This window comes from Mus caroli, chromosome 11 (assembly GCF_900094665.2).
Source record: "Mus caroli chromosome 11, CAROLI_EIJ_v1.1, whole genome shotgun sequence".
In the NCBI taxonomy this organism is placed as follows: domain Eukaryota; kingdom Metazoa; phylum Chordata; class Mammalia; order Rodentia; family Muridae; genus Mus; species Mus caroli.
The window spans coordinates 27,894,885-27,910,570 of NC_034580.1; the positions used below are offsets into that span (position 1 = coordinate 27,894,885).

The 15,686-nt window shown below is 47.1% G+C and overlaps 1 pseudogene; it reads right to left on the reverse strand.

Moving 5' to 3' along the window:
- Positions 1-2,495: 2,495 nt before the first annotated feature.
- On the reverse strand, positions 2,496-5,786 carry LOC110304221 (annotated as a pseudogene).
- Between the last annotated feature and the right edge of the window lie 9,900 nt (positions 5,787-15,686).

The following is a 15,686-nucleotide window of genomic DNA, read 5'->3' on the forward strand; positions in this document are numbered from 1 at the left end:
GGGGTGAGGCATGACTGATTTCTTAGCCCACCCTTCACTCTCTGCCCAGCCAGCTTTCTGCTCAGGCTCCTTAGGGCCTGGGAATGATTGACAACATGACACATGGGTCCCATCAGAGTCTTCCGGTCTCTCTCTCTCTGTCTCTGTCTCTCTCTGTGTCTCTGTCTCTATCTCTGTCTCTCTCTATCTCTATCTCTATCTCTATCTCTATCTCTATCTCTATCTCTATCTCTATCTCTATCTCTATCTCTATCTCTATCTCTATCTCTCTGCAGGTGACTCACCCCTACTAATCCTTTGCTTGGAGACCAGGACTGTGAGAGGCTTACCTGGCAAAGCAGACTCAGGAACAGCATGCCTAGGCTGACTTGTATTATTCTAGAAGCAATTCTAACTCATCCCCAGATACCAGACAGAATCCCCATTCCTCCCCCTAGAAAGACCCAGACCAGCCCTGAGACAGACTTGTGGACAAACACAGAGCCAGTCCCACTGAGAGCCATGCACATGTTAGCTTTGGTTACAGGGGGAGCACCCATCCCTTTCTCTAAGCCTAGAGAGGCAGGGTGGCCCACCTCCTCTGTACATGAGCAGTCAGAAACATGAATGTCCAGTTTATCACTTGGCCATCAGGGGCAGGTCTGTCTGCCCCTAACTGTTTTCTCTATGGCACCAGAAAGATGACACCAAGAATTTAGGCAGAAATCCTACGATGCATCCCTTCCAGTCATTCCAAGGCTCAAAGGCAAATTCAACTCCAGAGGTCCCTGCCTACTCCCAGGACACTCCACCAGCTCCCTCACCTCAAGTGAGGGGTGATTTCTCCTTGCTCCTGTACACAGATGCGTCTGTCCACCCCCGCTCCCCGCAGTGTGACCTTGAACACAGTCAGTCTCTGTTACCATCTGAATCTGCAATGCCCTGCACAGACTCATGTTTTGAGGGCTTGTTCCCAACCTGTGTTTTTGGAGGCTGTGGATCCTTTGGGAGGTGACACCGGCTGGTGAGAACAGGTCTCTAAGTGCAGGACTCTGAGAGTTACACCCGTTTCTCTGCCGCACTGTGTGAACAAGCTGGTACTACAAATTCCTATTGCTATGGACACTAATTCTCCATCCTCTCCTCACTCCCCATTCCCTCATCACCCACCAAGCTCTCCTTATTTACCCACCATGCCCTCCCTACCATGATGCCCTGGACCCTCTGAAACTGTGAGGCAAAAGAAAACACCCTCCTTTTAAGCTTTCTGTCCAGTCTTTCTTCCCCCTACCCCTACCCCACAGTGAAGAGAAAAATAATGACTACAGCCTCACACTTGGCAGATGAGCCACCGGGCATCAGAACTCGTGCATCCTGTCAGCCTGGCTCCTGCTCTGCCAGGCTGTAGAAACAGATCACTTGGCTTCCCTGCTTCCTTGTTCTAGAACTGCCCCCTGCTAGTGAAACCAGGGATCTAGATTGAAGCACAGTGGTCCAGTCTGACATGTGCGAAGTCACTAAGTCTGCCACTGCCTCTTTTCTCTGTAGGGCCATCTCCTTCCATATGTTCAGTGATCCTGTGGCCTCTGGGGCAGTGTGGTTTGCTGTCCACTAGCCTCCCAACCGTCAGGTCTCCTCACAGGCAGGAAAGCTCACTAACATCACTCCAGAGTCCAGTCATTGCAGGTCACTAAAAGTCAGGCCAGTGAAAGAAGTCAGATATCCTGATCTGCCCCATCCTGGGTGGCCTGTGACCCAGAGCCTGGTCTGACTGATGCTGCTAAGAGGCACAGCCTCCTCCATGTGCCAAGGAATGAAGATATGTATCACTTTGCACACTGTGAGAAGCCATCAAGAAACCACACAAGGAAGAGCTGACCCACAACAGAGTTTCATCATAAGATCTATCTCCAAGAATAGTTGGGAGAAAGCCTACGGTTCTGGATGAAGTACCTTCAAGCTGGGGGCCCACATGTTTTCCTTCTGTCCATTGCAACCCAAGATTTCTGATGGGTGCCGCATGCAACAGCTGATTGACATGTGTCAAATGGAAACCTGATCTAGAGCCTGAGTCCCTTTCACACTGGGAGAGCCCTGAATCAGTCAGGAGGAAAAAGGGGACCTTGCAGGGACCTGGCCACAGTGCAGAGCTGAAGAGGGGCTGAGTCCAGGCGCAGGGTCAAGTGGCCTGATTACTGATTTCACCTGTCAAAGGATGAAGTAACAGTTCCCTTAAAAGAGTTTCGTTGGCTCTGTGATGTATTTCTAGAACTGGACAAACTTCACCTCACTAAACAGCAAGGGTGTTGCAGGGGCTGAGGGGAGGCAGACAGCAAGGGAAGAGCTGAGAGGAGCAAGAATGGAGGACAACAGATGGCTTGACTTCATCGGAAGCTGCTTGTTCCTCAAGGTGGGGACAGGGCACAGACCAGTAGAAAGTAGCTGATTGGTTAGCATTGGCTCACTTCAGGTTACATTTTTTGTGTGCTTGAGGATTAGGCCTAAGAGAACTTCAATCATGGCTGCTGAAACACCTGCTTTGGGGGTGGGGGTTGGCTGTTTTCCTCTTGACTCCTTGGGTGGTCGGGTGCCTCCATCTTGGTTTGCGTATTGGTCAGGGTTCTCTAGAGGAACAAACTGACAGAATAAACTTGTGTGCTCACAGGCTGTGTTGTTCAGCTAATCTGTATAACAACAAAAAGTCCACGAATCCAGTAGTTGTTCAGTCCACAAAGCAGGATGCCTCGGCGGTCTTCACTATATGCAGGAATCCCAAAGAAGTAGGCTATAATGCCAGTGAAGGAATGGACTTGCCACTGAGGGCAAGCAGGTAAAGAGCAAGCTTCCTTCTTCCATGTCCTTTATATTCGTTTGCAGCAGAAGGTATAACCAAGATCAAAGGTGGATCTTCCCACCTGAGAAGATCTGGATTAAAGGCACATCTTCCCACATCAAAGGATTTAATTAAGAGAAGTCCTCAGCGGCTTTGGTTTTAGTTGATCCCAGATGTAGTCAAGTTGACAACTGAGAATAGCCATCCCAGATGTAGTCAAGTTGACAACTGAGAATAGCCATCCCAGATGGTATAAGAGTCTTAGAATGAGTGGCTCCACGTTGATGTTTGATCTGCCATGATAGGACCCCAAATCAGGAGCTAGTTCACAGCCCTAGCCCCTACATTGCTTTTTGGTACCCAGAAGTGAGGTAGCAGGTCTCATAGTCCCTGTTTAGTGGGACAGCGCAAAGCTCCTTGAGCCCACAAATCTCCAGAGAAACCAGGAATTCTAAGCACGCAGGATGACAAAGATGTAATAAACAGAAGGCTGGCAATGGAGGTGATTAACAGCCAGGTGACCTGTTATCTGTTGGGCCAGACCATATCAACCTGCTACAACCAGGACTGGAGATGACTAGTAATTTACATGACCCTCACAGCCAGGGACTCCCCAAGGTGCCACAGCCAGGACAGGAGATACTTAAAAGTCTACATGACCCTTATATTATCTGTGTAGTCAGGGGCTCCTCTCAAGCTCCCACAACCAGGACCAGAGGTGGCTAAGAGCCCAAATGACCTCTATGCTATCTCTATGGCTGAGACTAGGCCAGACCCTTCCTTAGGCCTGTAAGCTAGTACAGGCAGCCTACCTCTAGAACCCAACACCTTGGAATAAATGGCATGTATCCTGAGTTGAGTCTCACTGTAATTATGCTTCCTTGCACACTGGGGATTGAATTATGTCTGGGAACTTTTTTTTTCCAAATTCTACTGTGTTTAAATGTGTTGGGAATAAAGCATCAGACTCCCTGAGTCTTAACCCAGGCTAAACTAATCAATCTAGGCTAATCAATCTAAACTTCGTGGTCACTCCCATTCATCTCTCGGTGGTCCATTTCCCTGCAGTGACCACTACAGGGTCTCCTTCATTTTTTCAAGATGGCCACCTTTCCACCCTAGCTGCCTCTAAATTGACCACTAGACCTACTTTTTACCCCTAGTGAAGCACCTGATGGACTTCTATATGGGGTGTGTACTGACAGTTTTCTGGAGACTATGAACTGGGTTCATAGCTTCAAAGCCAGGCCTCACAGCAAAGACCCTCAAAGACTTGCCTGAACCCCTACACCAAGGCTGCTGCCTCCTCCTCAGGGGACTCTGAGGAGCCCCAGCCTCTTCCTTTAATCTACAGAAAGCTCCTTCATGCTCACCTTCTCTTCAGAGGCCATGAAATAAGGCCACTAGGTGCTGGATTTGTGCACTACCCTTTCACTGAGATGGCTCTGGGGGCTACAACCTTCTATTTCCAGCGCCATCAAAATTAGAGGTAGCTTTCAGACTTCTAAGATTCAGTGGTGTGAGGCCAACAGAAGCTGAGGCCAGGTAGACAGTAGCCCCGGGCAGAGAGAGGCCCTGTGGCTACCTATCAAGAGGGCAGGAATTAGGCACAAAGGCAGGAGCCGCCTGGCACCTCTGACCTTACCACAGCAAACCAGAATAACCCAGCATTTCAGCTGGCTCCAGTCATGGAAGGCCTTCCATCCACAACACCACAACACAGACTTGGGTGTTTGATCTGGTTTGACCCTCTGAAGCCAAAGTTATCTTATAACTTGCTGTGTGGATCAGGGTGACCTTGAACTCTCCATCCTTCTGCCTCTACCTGTCCAGCACTGATACGACGGGCCTGTACCATCACCCACCTGATGTGGAGGTTAAATTTTTCTGGTAATAGCTTCAGTGAGTTCGGAAGAAAGAGAAGAGTCTGCGTGAACCAGCACAGCCTGGATTGCTCTTGTCTTTGCTCCTCCAACAATTACAGCTTAACACCCTCTTACACACCACTTCAGCTTGGGCCTGGAATGTCTCCCAAATGTTTGCTTTTAATCATTTCTTTCTTTCTTTCTTTCTTTCTTTCTTTCTTTCTTTCTTTCTTTCTTTCTTTCTTTCTTTCTTTTTTTTTTTTTGTTTCACTTTTCCAAAACTTCTGGAGATAAATCTCTGGGGCATAATCAATCTTCTGGGATTTCTCCCTTGAAAAGTGACATTTGATTTCCAGACAGATGCTGGAAACATATGTGACTCCCAGTTGTAGGAAGCAGGCAGGAAGCTGAAATCTAGATGAGTGTATTGTCCAACCTTCCTAGGTCTCTTGTCTGTCTTTGGATCAGCAATAATTACCTGAACAGCTACCATGACTTTATTAATTTGGGGGTGTAGCTCCCCGAGGTTGTCCCTACACAGCAACTGCAGGATCTGAGGGTCTTCCTTAAGAACAGTGTGTCAAAACCAAGAACGAGTTTGTCTAAGGCCACAGGTAGTCGTCGCTCCTTGGCTCTGCCTTAGCAACTGCTTCCAGTGTGAGTGGCTCCTGAGCTAAAGTGTGGACTGCTGTAAGTGTCACCAGGTAATCAGCCAGCAGTTGAGTCTGAAGGCGGTTAGAGCCATCACAGCAGCCCTTAAATTGGGATCCTTTACATCCAGGTTGATCAATCAATGGCCCCGAGCTTTAGGTTGTCAGTAATTTTTGTGTTATCAGGTAGTGAGTCCTCGTATACCTCAGCATTATCTCCATACTCATTTCAAACCAAGCAGTCAATGGGTTGCTTCCTGCTCTTGCTGACCCCGCATCTTGAAAGGACAGTAAACATCTTAGAGATGCTTTTCAAAAACCGTGAGTCAGTCACTACTGTGGATTTCTTAAATAACCTCTATCTCCAACTTTCTGGACTTCAAGCCATACAATAAAGTTTCTAAATTCTGTTTCATCTGTGCAGATGAAGCCTGCCGAGTTGTGGTAGACCAGGGCCATGAACTTGTGTTGAAACCTGGTCTTAGCTGCTCGCACTATTCCTTTCCTCCAGCTTCACCTGGACAGGAGAAGAGGGTTGGGCAGGCAGTGCAGGCCGGTGTGCTCTCTGAGGCTGTGATTAACACCATGACCAAAAGCAGCTTGGGGAGGAGAGGGTTTACTTCACGTTACAGCTTCCAGTCCATCATGAAGGGAAGCCAGGACAGGAACTCAAAGCAGGAACCTGGAAGCAGGCACTGAAGCAGAGGCCATGGAGAACTGCTTACTAGCTTGTTCCCCGTTGCTTGCTCAGTCTGCTTACTTATGTGCCCCAGGACCACCTACTGTCTAGGGATGTCACCACCCACAGTGGACTGGGCCTCCCACACGGATCATTAAACAAGAAAATGTCCCACAGACTTGCATATAGGCCAGTGTGCTACAGACAATTCCTCTACCGTTTTCTAGATGATTTTAGCTTGTCTCAAGCTGACAAAAAAAACAACCAGCCTACTGGTATTTGGGCCAAGTCCTCAACCTGGCTCAGTGCAGGGGGACTTCCCTAGGGGGGCATGGTGGAAGTCTTGAGGTCATTGAGGGGTATCATGGTGGGGATACTGAGACCCCATTCCCTTTCTTTTCCTCTTTTATTCATATCCTGCTCTTAAGCAGAGCATGTCTGCCCCCTGTACCACTACCCATGCCGGGACAACACCCATAACACCAAACTCAAAGAGGTCACACAACTGCAGAATGAAACCTCCACAACTGGAAGTCAGAATGAATCTTCTGGCTCTGGGTTGTTTGCCTCTGGCATCTGTCACAGAGGGCAACTTCAGAAACTCCCGATAGATCGTCATGTGAGCTGCTGTCACCACAGTATCCAGGAGCAGATCAGGTCAACGCTACCACTTTACATCAGGTCTCTGTAGGGTGGGGTTTCATCCCAGACCCTGCACACCAGACATCAGTCAGCTGAGAACACACAGAGAAGGTCTGATGGCCACATCACACTGTTAGATGCTCCTTCTAGATTGAGGTACAGGAAGTGACCTCAGCTTCGCCTTTTCTTCCTTGGCTGCACCCCACAAGAATGTGTTCGGACTTCAAAAATTAAGTTTGAGAGCCGGGCATGGTGGCGCACGCCTTTAATCCCAGCACTCGGGAGGCAGAGGCAGGTGGATTTCTGAGTTCAAGGCCAGCCTGGTCTACAAAGTGAGTTCCAGAACAGCCAGGACTATACAGAGAAACCCTGTCTCAAAAAAAAAAAATTAAGTTTGAAAGAGACTACCAATAGGTGATCATTCTTCAATAATGACCTGTTATTGACACAGCAAAGTCAAGAGAAAGTTCTGGAAGTAGGTGCATCAAATGGGGTGGAATGGTCACCTTTCTGATGTCTGGGAAGATGCCCAGAGTACAAACTAGAGAAAGACAGACCAGAAGTTTGAAGAGGGGACCAGTTTAACCCTTCACACTGTCACCACAGGCTGCATCCTACAGGCCGTGTCCCCAGGGCTTAGAAGTTTCCTAGAAGCCGGAGGCATTCTGGGAAAAGATCTTTTCCCTTAGCACTTGGGTGAAGAGAGGAGCAGCACACTGGTATATTTGTATATTTTATTTATATATTTTATTAGTATTTTTATCCCATGGCTGTAATTTATGAATCTGATAAACACTGGGGGGAGGGACAGGGCCTGGCTTCTGAGAGGAGGCCAGGGCAAAGAAACCATGTGACATTTTTAAAAGTATCATGTGTCTTGCATTTTAGTGACACACAAGTATATATAAAATGATTACCCTATCAGATTAGAGGAAACTGGAAGGTCACCCCAAGTCTATTCCATCCAGCCTCTCTAGAAGGTGACATCTTAGCCCCCCTGCCAGAACTTATCCAGACCTTGATAATGTTTATGGACCTACCGAATCAGAGACCCATGGTTTACCTTTTGTTTTGTTTGTGTATCTTGTGGGGGTGGGAGAAGATACACATAGGTGTGTTGGTCACATGCATGCATGTGTGTGCTTGTGTGTTTGTACTTACATATGTAGAAGCCAGAGGACAGACCTGGGTGTCGTTCCTCAGACACCACCTCTTTTTGTTTTAACATAGTCTCACTGAGCAGGCTGTCTGTCTGAGCTCCAGGGATCTTCCAGTCTCTGTTTCCCCAGTTCTGAGAGTATCACCACCTGGCGCCACCATGCCTGACTTTGGACAGGAATTCTAGGGGTTTAAATACCTGCTGTATAAAGTACATGTGTCTACAATTTGCTTTTCTTTTACCAACATAATCCCCTAGCTCAAACAAAACAGGAGACTTCTGTCACTTACAAAGGAAAGCAGTCTGAAGTAATAATTTACAAACCTTATAAGCCTGTATAAAAGAGAGACAATCAGATATTTTATTTATGGGCCGTGTGCCCAGACTGGGCAGAGTTAGGGCTATACTAGCTCATTCCCCAGCTGTAATGCCCTGTTACTGGATCTTTCTCCTGGCCACTTGGTTCTGGACCATGGCATCTTCCTCCTCCTCCTCCTCCTCCTCCTCCTCCTCCTCCTCCTCCTTCTTCTTCTTCTTCTTTTTCTCTCTCTCTCTCTCTCTCTCTCTCTCTCTCTCTCTCTCTCTCTCTCTCTCTCCCTGCAACCCTCTCTCTCAAACCTCCAGTCCCACCTTTCTCCCTCCCCTGCTGCCCAATCACAGGCTCTAGCCTTTTATTGACCAGTTAAACTGGGGAGAAGGCTCACATGGCATCACTTGAGTACATGAGGATCTGTTCCTCACAACTCCCCTTATCAACATCCCTGCCCCAGTTTCCCCACTAATGGCATGGAGGCATCGCCTAATTGACAAGGACGGGTGCTGGTGTGCCTAGGCAGACCTCTGCTGCTCCACCTCCAAAGCCCTCCCTGACCCTTTGTGACTCACCTGCTCCCCGCTTCCCTGTGGTCTGCTCTGCTGCCCCAGGGCTGTGAAAAAGAACTCAGTGGCTGTCTTAAAATAGCAGACCATCTCTCTCCTGTGTGCCCCTAAAGCAGCTGTGTTTGGTTTTGTCTGGAACTGTCTGGAAACTGAGACAATGGACCCAGGACACTGTCACCAATCCTTAGATGGAGCAAGCTGTCAATCAACTCTCAGACTAGGAGCTCATGCAGGAAACAGGTGATCTGCACCAGACATTCCTTCACAGGCACCGGTTAGAAGCCTAAGCTGGGGACGGCCAGTCCTCCCCTATCCACACTGCCCTGCCCTGTGGGAAAGGGCACTCGTCCTTAACTCTGCCAAGCTCTGCTTCCCATATGTGACAACACCAGGCAATCTCAAGCAAGCACTTCCCATCCATGAGACCAGTTAACCACAAAGCACCTTTCTTCACTTTCTTGGTGCGCATTCTGTCACTACAGAGTTCCTGAGTCTGGGAGATGGATGAGCAGTAGACTTGAATCGGCTCACAGTGCTGGAGGGTGGGAGGGTTGAAGGCCTCTGCTGAGAGCCTCGGGCCATACCGCAACATTGTGGAGGACCTAGAATATAAAAAAAGCAGTAAGCTCAGCTCCCCCTTATTAGAAAGCCAGTGATGCCACCTTGGGGCCCACTCTCAGCTGTTTATGACTACCGGGCAGGAGGTCTCTGGGACGCCCTCTGCAGGTCACTATAAGTAGGTGCAAGGCTTTTCCAGTATCGTCACCACCTCCAGCATCACCTTGCCTTTGCACAACCAAATACTTGTTAAATATCTATTTGTAGGACCGCACTCAGACCTGTGGGATGTAGGAGACGGTTTTGCTCTTGATGTCACCCGTGTAATTGCTGGAGGTCAGTTCAGACACAGTGGCACTCTGGTGGGACTAGAAGGCACCTCACTGCCCTTGGGTAGCTTCTTGAGTGCCAGGGGAGATTCTTACACCACATAAGGACAAAGATGTGGCAAAGCTGAACTGGAGCCGTGAGCAGTCCTGGATCTGATGGGAGAGCCATGGTGAATGTGGGCTGAACGATTCCATGGGCTGGAGTCCTGGACTACATAAACAGAAAAGTGGCTGAGTGCAAGCTCTCTCTGCTCCCAGGATGTCTACGATGTGACAACCTCTGCTTCTGTCACCGTACCTTCCCACCATGACGGACTGTAGCCCTTAGAATTGTGAGCCACAGTAAACCCTTCCTTAAATTGGTTGTGCCCAGTCGTTACAGCAGCCGGGAAAGTGACTAATATTGAAAATTGGTACCTGGAATGGGATGGGGAGTGGGTATGAGAAACCCGACCAAGTGGTTCTTAAATCTTTTAGACTGGTTTGTGGGAGGCATATGGAAGAGCTTAGAATTTAGTCCTGGCTGCCCTGGAACTCACTCTGTAGACCAGGCTGACCTCGAACTCAGAAATTCTCCTGCCTCTGCCTCCCAAGTGCTGAGATTAAAGGCATGTGCCACCATGCCCGGCTTCTAAAAATTAATTTTTTATTATTTTATTGCACTGGTGTTTTCCTGCTTATATTTATCTATGTGAGGATGTTGGAACCTCTGGAGCTTGAGTTACAGACAATTGTGAGCTGCCATGTGCTGCTTGGAGTTGAACCCAGGTCCTCTGGAAAAACAGGCAATGCTCTTAAATCATGGAGCCATCTCTCTAGCACCCACTGTGACGTTTCTAATTGTTTTCGTGTGACATTTTTCATGGTGATTTTAAAATCTCTGCAAACAAGTTTCTGGGGAAAAAAAGTACTCTAATTTCCTTGTGTCGTAGATGAAGCTGGCAAAAACTCAAGAGATGTTAGATCGCTGCTCTGTAAGATTACACTGTCTGCTTGGCCTTCAGGTTTCAAACACAGGTCAGGGTGAATTCAGAGTCTAGATTCTCCACAACAGCAAGTCATGTCCTTACAACCCACAAGATAACGTCTAGCTGTGAAAATATCCGAAAACAAGACAGAGATTCATGGAGTCAAATGTCTGCCCCGCGACAGTGCGGGGGACTCTACTGACAGAGCGAGGAAGTTTATTCTTGTAGTTTTTTGTAGTTTGGGGAAAGAGAAAGCTTGCTGCTCTTTCCACATCCTGTCTTTCAGTATTGAGGCCAAGTGGAAAGCGTCTGGCAGTCCTCCTGCATCAGAGCACAGGAGGAACTCTGGCTGGACACGGAGTCTCTCCCTCCCCCTTCTTCCCCTCTTCCCACAGCCCCACAAAACTGTACCCTCCTAGACCCATCACTGTCCTGTCCGCTTGAGGACCCTGGAACAAGGTGGCTGTGTGGGTCGGGTGTAGAGGACACTGCAGCTACTGGAGATATAAGAAGGCGGCGAGCACCCCCGTGTGGCGGGACCCGGAACTTCGCAGCTCCAAAGAGAAGAGCGATGTAACAGGCACCCAGCATGCACTTGGCTCTTTGCCCACGAACTCTTCGAAATTTTAGTTCAGGTTCTGGGGGTCTTTTCATCTTTGATGTGTGTCCTGCTAAGATATAACTGCCACAACCGTACGGATGCTTCTCTCCATAATTTCACAGTCAAGCTACGCTCTTCCCATGTATTCAAGTTTGAGGTTTATTTGTTGTTTTTTGTTTATCTTATTTTGTATGGTATTGGGACCTTGCCATGCTGGGCCAGAGCTCTACCAAGCTACTGAGCCACACCCCAGCCCTGGCTTCCTTATGACACAACAAGCAAGTTTTGGTATCAAAATCAAAACTGTGAAACCTATAGATTCCACCTTCTTGTTTCCATTCCATCCTATGTCAGCTGTTTGATGTGTGTAGTCTATGTGTGTAGTCCACGGTGCACTCCTACCTTTTTAAAAAAGGAAACAATGTTACTTTGTAAACAATATATTTTCGAAGCTACTCTACTGGGATTGTAGGAAGCCTCCCCCTTGGGTTGGGTTGTTCTTTTGTTTTATTTATTACTAATGTATATTCATTGTACATAGTTCTGAGTTTCCTTAAGATAATCTCAAAAATGTCAGGTGCTTTAGCCAAATTCACCCTCCCTCTCAGTCTCCCACATCCCGGTCCTACCTCACTCTCTTAAAGAGTCTCCTTCTAACCTTCCCACTGGTCTCCCTCCTCTTCCCCAACTCTCCTTTCTGCTTGACATACAGTCAGTGTGTGTGTGTGTGTGTGTGTGTGGGGTGTGTGTGTGTGTGTGTGTGTGTGTGTGTGTGTGGTGTGTGTGTGTGTGTGTGTGTGTGTGTGTGTGTGTGTGTAGATATAGGTGGTTTTCTGATAAATCTGGTCAGTGACTGGAGATGAAAGTCAGCAACATAAACTAAAAGAAAAATCACCAAAATGTATGAGAAAAATCAACAATATGGATTTTAAAACTTGGCAACATCAAAGAAATTTTCAGCAAGAAAATAGAGACTTAGAAAGAAAGAAAAACAAACAAAACATAGAAAGGTTGTAATGAAAACTCGGTAAATCAGATAAAAAGCACAGTGAAAAATGTCACAAAAGGCCACCAAGCAGGGGGAGGATATAGGGATGAGGCCACCAAGCAGGGAGAACATGGGGATGAGGACAAGGCTGACAAGAAGCTGAATTTAAATATCAATGATGAAAAGAATTAAAGAGTTTGTTCATGACATCTGAGCCCTCTGAGATGTCATCAGAGGACAAAACACGAAGGTGTGGACAAGAGGAGGACTTGAAGTAACACTGAAGGCCATTTAATGAACCATAGTCCATACTTCCCAAACACAGAGAGAGAAATAGACATGCAAGGTGAAGTGCAATTTATAACCCAGATAGACACAGGCAAAGAAGTCTCTCTCTATTACAGATTATAGCCAGGATGCTAAATGACAGAGCCAAGATGGATGGCACCCAGAAAAGCATCGGGGTGGATAACAGCTATCAGAAGACCCTCCAGGGAATCCTACCCAGGGAAGAAAAACAAACACTTCCAGGAGGTCACAGGAAATAATAAACCACATTAGAACAGTAAATAAGAAATGAGAATTTGGAAAGCATCAGACATTACAAAAATCAAAATGGTAGGATTTAATATATAATTTTCATTAAAATTTCTGAATGTTGATGGTCTCAATTCTCCAATCAAAAGATACAGATTAGAACATTGAATGTATAAAATATGGCCCATCTGTTTGCTGCCTGCAAGAAGGACTGCCCTATTGGCAGATGGTATGATTCCATATCAAAGAGACCCTGAAGACTCCACCACAAAAGCAGAGTTGAAGAGCACTCTCATCAAAATGACAGAGTATACAAAACAAACATAAAAATTAGTAGCTATAGGAGCGTCTTCTGTCATGCTGGCTTAGTGGTTCTCCCCTTCTTACATTGAGAAGGGTGCTTTAACAGCGTTAGCAACCCAGGATGACTGCTACCGTCTCTCTCACAGTTTGAAATATGTCAGTCTGTCCTCTACTGACTTAAAGTTCCTATTGAGAAACTTGCTGTTACTCTGACAGCTTCGCTGTTATATGTGTGGCAGAGTGCTTCTGGGTTCATGACCTTGACCAGCATAAAAACAATTTAGTGAGCATTTCAATGCAATTTTCCATAGACGAGTTATACTGGAACATTATGGGAAAGATTTAAAATTATTTTTGTAACAACATTGTAATCCTGACGGAACTCAGTAAATGTGGTATAGCAGCAATTACTCTCAGCAATGGGAGACCAATTTCCTTAGCCAAATGAACTATTTAACAGTAGACCGTGTGACCTTTCTTTATCATCTCCTTGCTTAACCTTTGACCATTCTATTTTATGGTGTCAACTTCTGAGAATTTCTAGGAAAATACAAAAGGGAGCACTCCAGGGAGATGGAGGGTAAGACTGTGTAAGATCCATCAGGAGGAGGAATCTCAGTTGTTCTTCACAGGCGGAAAAGTATCCGGTTAACTAAGAGCGCAGCCTACTCTCTCCGGATCCAGGCTAGATCTTTAATCATAGTAATTGGGAGGCAGAGTCAGGTGGATCTCTTTCCAGCCTGGTCTGCATAGTGAGTTCTAGAACAGACAAAGCTACACAGAAATACTTTGTCTCAAAAACCAAAACCAAAACCAACCAAACAAACAAAAAACACCTGTATAGATATACTGCTGGCCTTGCCAACTAAAAGCAAATTGCTTCTGATGGTCCATACCTGATAGGTACTGAGAAAAAGGCATTTGCCAGATCAATAGCTGCATACCATGTTCCAGGAGCTGTGTTGATCTGCTCAAGTAAGGACATCACATTTGGTAGAGCAGCTGCAATTAGAGTCACTACCTGAGTGAGTTTTCAGTAGTCACCTGTCATCCTCCACAATCCATCTGTTTTCTGCACTGGCCAGATAGTAGAGTTAAAGGGAGATGTGATGGGAACCACCACCCCTGCATCTTTCAAGTCCTTAATGGTGGCACTAATTTCTGTAATTCCTCCAGGAATATGATACTGTTTTTTTCCTCACTATTTCCCTGGCAGAGGCAACTCCAAAGGTTTCCATTCAGCCTTTCCAACCATAACAGCCCTCCCTCCACAGGCCAGAGAACCAATGTGAGAATTCTGCCAACTTCTAAGTATATCTATCCCAATTATACATTCTCGGACTGGGGAAATAGCCACGGGATGAGTGTGAGGACCCACTGGACCTACTGTGAGTCAGACTTCAGTCAAAATGTCATTAATCACTCCTTTAACAGGAGGGTCACAGTGTTTCTTGGGATCTCCTGGAATTAGTGTCAATCCAGTCTCCAATAGACCCTGGGACTCTGGTTGTTTCCCTTCCCTAGTGTGCAGTTCCCCTTGTAAAGAGGCAGAGGCCCCCCTGGGGAAGGACTGCGGAAAGACTAACAGTAAAACTCTTAGGTATTTTAATCAAGGTCCTTCCTCAGGGGAACATGGCCATCCCTTCATTCAAGAGATGTCTGGGTCTGCAAACTGGCTCACCCGGAAATTGGTTCACAGGCTGAGATTCTCTGCTGCCATGCTATGCTTTTCTCCCGTTTGCTTGAGAATGTTTCTGCTTATACGAATCAAACAAAAGTTCAGTGGGATTCTTCTCTGTTTCATGCCTGGAGACACCACGATTGGCTAGCCGGTACCAAAGGTCCATACGAGTCCTGCCACCATCAAATTCACTTTGCATGTGCTGCCTACTATGATCACTATGGCCATCTTGCCTTTGGTGACTCAGTGCTGCCAACTGGTCCCTGTTACCTCTGACATACACACATTATGGTGAACACAAACACACACAATGTGAAAAAAACACTTTAAGGTGGAGAGCAAAAATGACATCTAACAAAGACCCTTGGCCTCCACATATACATATTCACATGTGCACACAACACACACACACACAGGGGGGCGGGAACGACACACAAACATATAACGCAAACAGTTGAGAAGGAGAGTCAATGGATGAGTTAGCCTATATGTGGTCTCCTATCAGAACTCTTGTATTAGTCTGCATCCAGGTATTTTCAGATGGTCCCATCTCTGGGCAGTCTTTGGAGGGGCACAGATACAGGGTCCCACCTCTGGGCAGTACTTTGCAGTCAAGAGAACCGCAGGAGCCTCCATCTGTGTGCTCCTTCCAGACAATAGCTCCATTAGATTGCCTTCTTGCTGTCACTGTGAATGTCTCACTCACAGTTCTCCAACATCCGCCCCCCAACACACACCATCTAGAAGTTTCAGAGTAACCCTCTGATTCATGGTCTGAATTTCCATAGTGTGCACGCCAGGGAGGGACTATGCCTCCCGAGTCACCAAGTTTCAGATGGAGCAGGAATCTTCTTAAGTGGCTTTGGTACAGAGAAGAGAGAATGCCCTACTTGTGACGCCCTCCCACACTATCCTCCCAACCTCCCATACTGTCCCCCCTCCCACACTATCCACCACCCTCCCACACTGTCCCCCCACCCTCTCACACTATCCTCCCACCCTCCCATACTGTCCCCCCTCCCACACTATCCTCCC